Genomic DNA, 7618 nt, shown 5'->3' on the forward strand with positions numbered 1-7618 from the left:
ATCTCTTTATTAACAAGAAAGCTCAGATTACTAACACATCCACATATAGTTGACAGGAACTGTAGATAGCTAAAAAGGGAATTGGATTATAACAGACTGCACACCGCTGAAAGAAAAAGGATTAATCAATGTAACAATACAGAAGGGAATATAGCTTAGGAAATAAAGGACAAGATTAATGTATGTATATATATATATATGGACACTAATATAACAGGACAGATATCACCTGATTAGTATGAAGTCTTGTTCTAACTGTCATCTGGGTTCCTCTCTCGTCTGTGCCTTGGCTCATCTCAGATTCTCCCCTGCACTCTTGGACACACATCTGCGCTGATCACTCTGCACTGGATTCCTCTCCCCCATGAACTGTCTTCACCTTCCAACTTCAATCTAATGATATAGTTTCTGCCGCACTGATAACCGTTCGCTCCACTAGCTTCTTCACTCTGTCTGATTGTTCCAGCTCCAATGTCCAACTTACTCCAGCTGCTCCCACAGACTAATCCACAATATAACTTCAGTCTCTTCCAAAAGGTATCACTCCAAACTCCAGCTGTTAACTGCCTGCTCCAACTGATCACAACTCCTTCTGATAAGTAACTGCTTCTGACTGCTTTCTTCAGCTCCAAAAATCATCTGACTTCTCTCTTCAGCTCCAAACACCATCTGAACACAACTGCTTCTGACAACTCCGAAAACCAACTGAACTGAACTGTTCCAAAAACCAACTGAACCCTCCGCCTCTTCTGCACTTCACTAATATGGAATGCTCTCTCCTCATGGAAAGTTCCAGCCAGTAGCCTCCTCCCACCAAATCCATGCACCAGGCTCCCTGCTCCAGACGCCCTCACAGTGATCAACTGCTTGTTTCGTCAAGAGACTTGAACCCAGGGACATTTCCTGATAAGATTCAGCTCCGGCCGGTTCTCTCTAGTTTGCAAAGAGTGAACAACACCTCATAACTAAAACATCACACTTGACCTACATGCATCTCAGTCTGCAGAGGCAGAAAGCAAAATGGAGTCTCTCTGGTTCTGGGCCTTGTAGGCCCGAAAAGGATTAAATAAACACTTAGCTCTATCAGAGTACATACACAAACCATACCAATATGTAATATAAAGTCAGAACTACAGGATCCACCCCCTACTATAGGTAGAATGATGAAAGGACACATAATTATGTCAAAGCCAATAGGCAATAGATGGATTAGAGTCAGGAATAAGGGATCTATCATCATATAAAGTGGCTATCGTCTAGTTTATGCCTAGGTCTGGAAAAAGGCCTGAAAAAGACCCAAACAAGCTAAGAATAGGGATCCAGGATGGTAGCAAACTTAAAGTCACCATCACTCAGAAATAGAGCCAAAAACCCAGTCAGCACATTGCACCCTTGACTTTAAATTGCTAACATCCATAAACAACAACAAACAAATAAACAAACATCAACATAACCTGTCAACAAAATAAAAAACAAAAAGAATCCCTAAAGTGAATGACAACTAAGGAAAATACCACCTAAAACTTGATGTAGGGAATATAAATCAGACAACCAACTGAAAACTAATCAAAGCACCCTTGACCTAAATGTTGAAATGTAACTAAGATTGACTGATAACAACAGAAACTAACCAAAACACCCTTGAACAAAATGTGCCTCACCTTCTAGTAATAACTCATGAAATCTATTGATGTGGGAAATGTCTGTGAAATAAAAACAACAAAGGGCCTAAATGAGGCCTAACTACTTCGGTCAACTTAAGAGAGGATTTTGTAAAATCTGACAAATAAAGATAACAAAGTAGTCCTCAAAGTCTGGGCAACTATTACTAATAGATCTAGGACATAACCTGACTAAAAGACACACCTCCCAGGATAACTTAAATTCTAAGGTGACCACCCTTGGAACTAATCCCACTGTTTTTAATTAAGAGTTCATGGATCAAAGTGGAAGTGTAATAGTAGGAAAACAAGGATAACCCCATTTCTACAAAATAGCTGGTGTAGCACTATGCATATCAAGCAAGAAAATCAAAGAAAGTTATCTAAGTGTGGTGCATATATTCTTCTGCAAGATAATTCAGACATAAATAGTCTGTCCAGAAATCCCTATAGCTAAAATAGCTAAATCATAGACTTAAAATTGGAAAACTAAGTGATAGAAGACCATACCAAAGGCAATAGTCAAAGGTCATAAGTCATCTAACTCAAGAAACAGTTTGCACCTAATCCCTCTGTATCAATCTGTGGAACACATGTGTGCACCATCATTCAGAACACTGCTTTCCATTGGCAAGACTGTTTTACAGAAAACAGTAAAAGTATAAAGTAGGTGAGAGATAGACAAGTGCAAAGTCAATCTGTATCAATAATAAAATAGCATAGTATACTAAAATCAAAATATCATGTATCACAGGGCATCAGATTATTAAAGCAGCTTACTAATTATATACTGCACCCTATGACTACAGGGGGTTATGAATGATGCAGCTAGGCTGATCTACAAAAAACCCAGGACTGCCCATTCTTCTCCTCTGATGCAGGAGTTACATTGGCTCCCAATCCGTCAGAGGATTGTTTTTAAAGGATTGTGCATTGTTCACAAGGCCTTGTATGGTAAAGCGCCGAAATATCTGAAATCCCGACTATCCCCTTACACACCGGGTAGGACTTTGCGCTCGTCGGATGCCACTCTTTTATCCCAACCCCGCTTCAAATTGACCACGGTGGGGGGTCGCGCGTTCTCAAACACACTTCCAGCCTTATGGAACAAACTGACTCCAGAACTCAGGAAGGAAAGTAACTTACTATCCTTCAGAAAAAAACTAAAAACGGTACTGTTTAAACAAGCATGGAGCAGATCTTAGGTGTACAGGCGGTATCAAGTGAATGCAATACCTCACTATGTAAATCTGGACAAACAGCGCTTAGAGACCCCGGTGGTTATAACGCGCCATATAAATTAAATAAATAAATAAATAAATAAATAAATAAATATGACTTTCAAACAGTATCATTTGCATATATCAAAAGGAATCATTGAACCAAAAGCCTAGTCATTAATTCTTCCGCTTTCAATCTAAAAAGGCTCATATGGAATGATAAAATTGAAAAGGATATCTCAGAATTTCTAGCTGGCCTAATTGTTGATTTGCAAGATGCGATATCCAAGGGTAAAAGTCCGGTAGATCTTTGGCCCTGTTTATGTACTGTGCTTTTGTCAAATGTTTCTAATTTAAACTCTACAGGTGGTAAGACGTTAACTCAAAGGAACCCAGGATGGTTTTCCCCTTGCGTAAAATATCTTAAAAGTAAACTCAATAAAACCAGAAGATCGCTATATAGGAAAGCGAATGGGTCCACTTGTGCTGTGGTAGCTCAACAAATCAGACAATTAAAAAAGATTTACAGGAATGAAATTTGGAAGTCCAATCAAGCTTATTATGAAAAATTTGGTCCAAATTACATCATGCCTGCAAATCGAAAGACCCTAGGCTCTTCTGGAGTTTAATTAATAATTTAGAAAATGGAAAAAATAGATGTAATAGCGCAAATATTGACAAATCAACTTGGGTGTCTTTTTTAAATAATTCTAAAATGGTTAAATTAGGCCCTCAGTTTGTTTATGACAAAACTATTCTTATGCGTAATAACTGTCCAGAGATAACCAAAATATCGGGGCAAGTTCCAACAGATACCTCGGTTATTGAGCCATGAACAGTTGACAAAGTAAAAAAAGTGGTACATAGGATTCGGTCAAATGGTGAGCCTGGGCCCAACGGAATGCCAAATGCCGTATTTAAACTACCTTGAAGGATTGGCCAGAGGTTCTTACCTTCCTGTTTAATGATGTACTTAGAACCGGTAAAATTCCAGATTCTTGGCAGGGTAGTATCGTTCAACCAATTTACAAAAGCGGCCCCCAAGATAAACCAAAAAACTATAGATTAATAGCCCTAACTGATGTTGATGCTAAAATATTCGCAACCTGCCTGTTAGAGGAATTGGAATTATTGGCCTCAAAAGAAAAACTGATACCAAATTTACAAACCGGCTTTAGAAAGGGCGAATCAACCTACTCAAATTTAGTTTTATTAACACTATTAGGCAAAAGAGCTAAAATTAGGAAACAAAATCTGTATATATGTTTTATTGATTTAAAAGCCGCCTTCGATTCTGTGACATATTATGGTCAAAATTAGACGATTGGGGAATATCCGACACACTTTTAAAAATGATTAAACTGCTATATTGAGATACTTGGGTCCAGATTAAAGTAGGCGACAGTAGACATACAACCCGACGCCTGGAAACAAACACCGGCTTGAAACAAGGTTGTGTTTTGGCCCCTTGCCTTTTTAATCTTTTTATGTCTGATCTCCCTGCCCATTTTAAAGATATTAATGCTCATTCCCCTTTTGTGATGGGCCAAGAGATTAAATATTTACAATATGCTGAGAGGCTCGCGAGAAGTGGCTGCTCTTTTACCGCAGTCTAATTGCTTTATTATTAGCCAATAAAGATGGTTGTTGTTTTTCAGTGACCTGGACTTCAGTCTAACCGCAGTGCGGATTCCTGCCTTCACCCCGAGCACGGAAGGGTCGAGACTCTCCTGGGCTGCTAGCTGCAGTTGTTCTCGAAACTTTAAAATGACCGCTATAGGGGTGCAACAGGTGCCAAGGCTGCCTCCTTGCAGTAAATCCAACAGATCATTTTTTGAGACATTTATTAGAGTTTTAATTGTTCTTTGTGCTGCTATAGCCATGATACTGTCATCCATTTCAGTCTGTGATGGCCGCTGGCTCCTTGACAATGAAAAGCTCTTTGGACTTTGGCACTTCTGTGTTACAAATGACTTTAGTGCCCCAACATGTACTACAGATATTGACTTTGCTCAAGTGGAAGGGCTAAACCTGGGAATGATCTTCTGCAGAAGTGCGCTCTCGTTTGCTGTAGTTAGTGCCATCTTCGGCCTTGAACTTATGATGGTCTCCCTCATCTGCGAAGATGTTACTCAAGGCGTAAATGGTACCTGGGATCTCTTCTCATTATTGTATCATTTGTTCTGTCTTCTGGAGGTGTGTTGGGATTTGTAATTGTCCTGAGAAATTATGTGACATTCACTGGCTTCACCTTGCCTTACTGGTGTGAGTTCACTGCTGTGTTCCTGTTTTTTCTCAATGGAATAAGTGGAATTCACATAAATAGCATCACGGATCCGTGGAGCAGACCAGGCATTGGAAAAGAGTAGGAGCTAAAGCTCCTTTTGAACTTCAAATTTTATAATTTTTTCCAGATATGACTGACTGATATTGCTCTTGTGTAAGAGAAAAAAACAAAGTTTGTGTTCTTGAAGATCCACATTAATAAAAAGGATCTATTCCTTAGAATGTTACTAAGGATATATTTTTGATTTTGCTCTATAATATACAGGCATAGATCACTGATCGAAAGATCCAAGAGCCAATAAAGTGTTGATGTAATGTACAATCAGTATAATTAAATATTGTTTGGGTAAGACCCTAGCCAGAAAACTGTGATCATAAGATTTTTTTTTCCAACGACATCTGCATACGTGCATCTTTAACTCCTTCTGTGGATATGGACACATACATTGAAAAAATGAACAACAGTTAGAATGGACCATTACTGAAACCACTATTTTATATAATTGTGATCAGTGTTTATTGTAAGATTGAAAATATATTTTTCTGCACTTTTTTAACAAGTCCAGTTCTAAATTTGATAAACTCATTTTTATCTTTGTACTGAATACCTCCTGTGTTGATGCTGCACAGTTTTGATAGTAGTCTTTATTCGATTTGGCTGGATTAAATGTACTCCAAACACTTTTATAGGACGCCCTATCATAATTTTTCTATCAAATGACGATATATCTTGGTCAATTTCTCCATCTTTCTCTTTTGTTGCTTTTCACAGGGTAGCATTTACATTTTTGTTGGCCTTATATGATGTCATTTGAATACCAGTTTTTAGAAGAAAACTCTTTTCAGCCAAGAAAGCGTTTTACATGGGCATTGTTTGAGTTTTGGGAATGAAAACCATTCAGTCTTTTGACAAGTTTCTTCTCAACATTAGCACTGTCTTTTGGAAATCTTGTAAATGTCTTTGTGTTATTCTGCTACCAATTAATCTGTATGCACTTTACGATTCTGACTCCATTCCATTATTTGTACGAATTCAGTGGATACAATGCTTGCACCTAGCTGGTGCTTGATATTATCATTTATGTATACATTAAAGATTTCACTATTTTATTAAGTCAGACAGTTATTGGCCTTAAAAGATTAATAGACTCTTTTAATGTTTATGTTAAAAGGAATGGTCTAAAAATAAATATAAAAAAAACAAAAATAATGACCATGGGGGAGGAGCTTCGCGCGCATCCAAGATGGCCGCGTGAGCAAGGGGCTCTCGAGATCCTCGTACCCTCCCGCATATATCCTGTCATTGATCCTGTCAGCTGTCGACATCTCTCAGTAGATGAACCACAGGAGACCTGAATGGTGAAAACTGCGTCCCGATCGGACCCCGGAGGCCGGAGTTGTGTGGTGGTGAAGATTGCGGCCTGTATCTCCTGGAGACCCGGCGCTAGAGTTTGCATGGTGCCCGGGGTGTAATTGAACAACATCGGCAGGGCTCGGCGAGGGTGCCCGGTCCAGTCGCACTTTCACTTTCGATTTCGGCACTTGGACCATTCTAGACTCGGCAGACACTTCACTGTGGCTGCGGCTCTCGCCCCTGGGCGGTGTCGACGTTTCCTGGACAATATACGACGTCTCGTGCATCAGACTTGAGGACACTTTATTCTCCTCCCCCCACCTCTGCCGGGGCTGATTTGAGTTTATCGCTCGGAGGCCATTTCACAATTCTCTGCCCCTTGCAGCTGGGCAAAGAAGGGACATTGGGAGCATAGCCCGACACAAAGCCCTTATCTATTGCCTGCAGTAGCGGAGACCACTCTCCCGGCTTGGACACCGACCGGTGAGTGTGTTGAGATGGCGGGCAAACCGGAGGGGGACAAGCAGAAGTTAAAAACCACCAGGAGGGGTGGATATACCCAGTCCAATGTCATGGACCGATATGCCCAGGTTAAGGGGTCGCCCAGCGGACTTGGCAGGTCACAGGAGGAAGCGAGGGATTCCTCGGCAACGGCGACGGAGTTGACTCTGCAGGACGTTATGGCCGCCATTGACGGTATCAGATCATCCCTTGGTAAACAGATGGAGACCTTGGCGCATAAATTGGATACGGTGGCTATTGATGTCAATCTTATCCGCACAGACCTCGCAAAGACAAACAAGAAGGTCAAATCGTTAGACATTTAGACATCGAGTCTAACAGACAGAGATGCGGAACTTGAGGGCCTCGAACGACTCTGTGGTCGCCGTCTTGAGGACTTTGAAGGGAGGGCCCGAAGGAATAATGTCCGCATAATCGGCGTTCCGGAAAAAGCGGAGGAGCAAACGGATGACTTTTTTGTTGAAAACCTGATTGTGAATCATCTACAGCCCAAGGGACTGAGTAAGTTCTTCACTGTGGAAAGAGCACACAGAGTGCCTGGTGGAAGACCGAAGGTGGGCGCCCCGACGAGGCCT

At 40.7% G+C, this 7618-nt stretch overlaps 1 pseudogene; it reads left to right on the plus strand.

Moving 5' to 3' along the window:
• Positions 1–4648: 4648 nt before the first annotated feature.
• Positions 4649–6262, plus strand: LOC147727945 (voltage-dependent calcium channel gamma-like subunit pseudogene; annotated as a pseudogene).
• Positions 6263–7618: the final 1356 nt, after the last annotated feature.

Source organism: Lissotriton vulgaris, chromosome 3_1 (genome assembly GCF_964263255.1).
Source record: "Lissotriton vulgaris chromosome 3_1, aLisVul1.2, whole genome shotgun sequence".
Lineage (NCBI taxonomy): Eukaryota > Metazoa > Chordata > Amphibia > Caudata > Salamandridae > Lissotriton > Lissotriton vulgaris.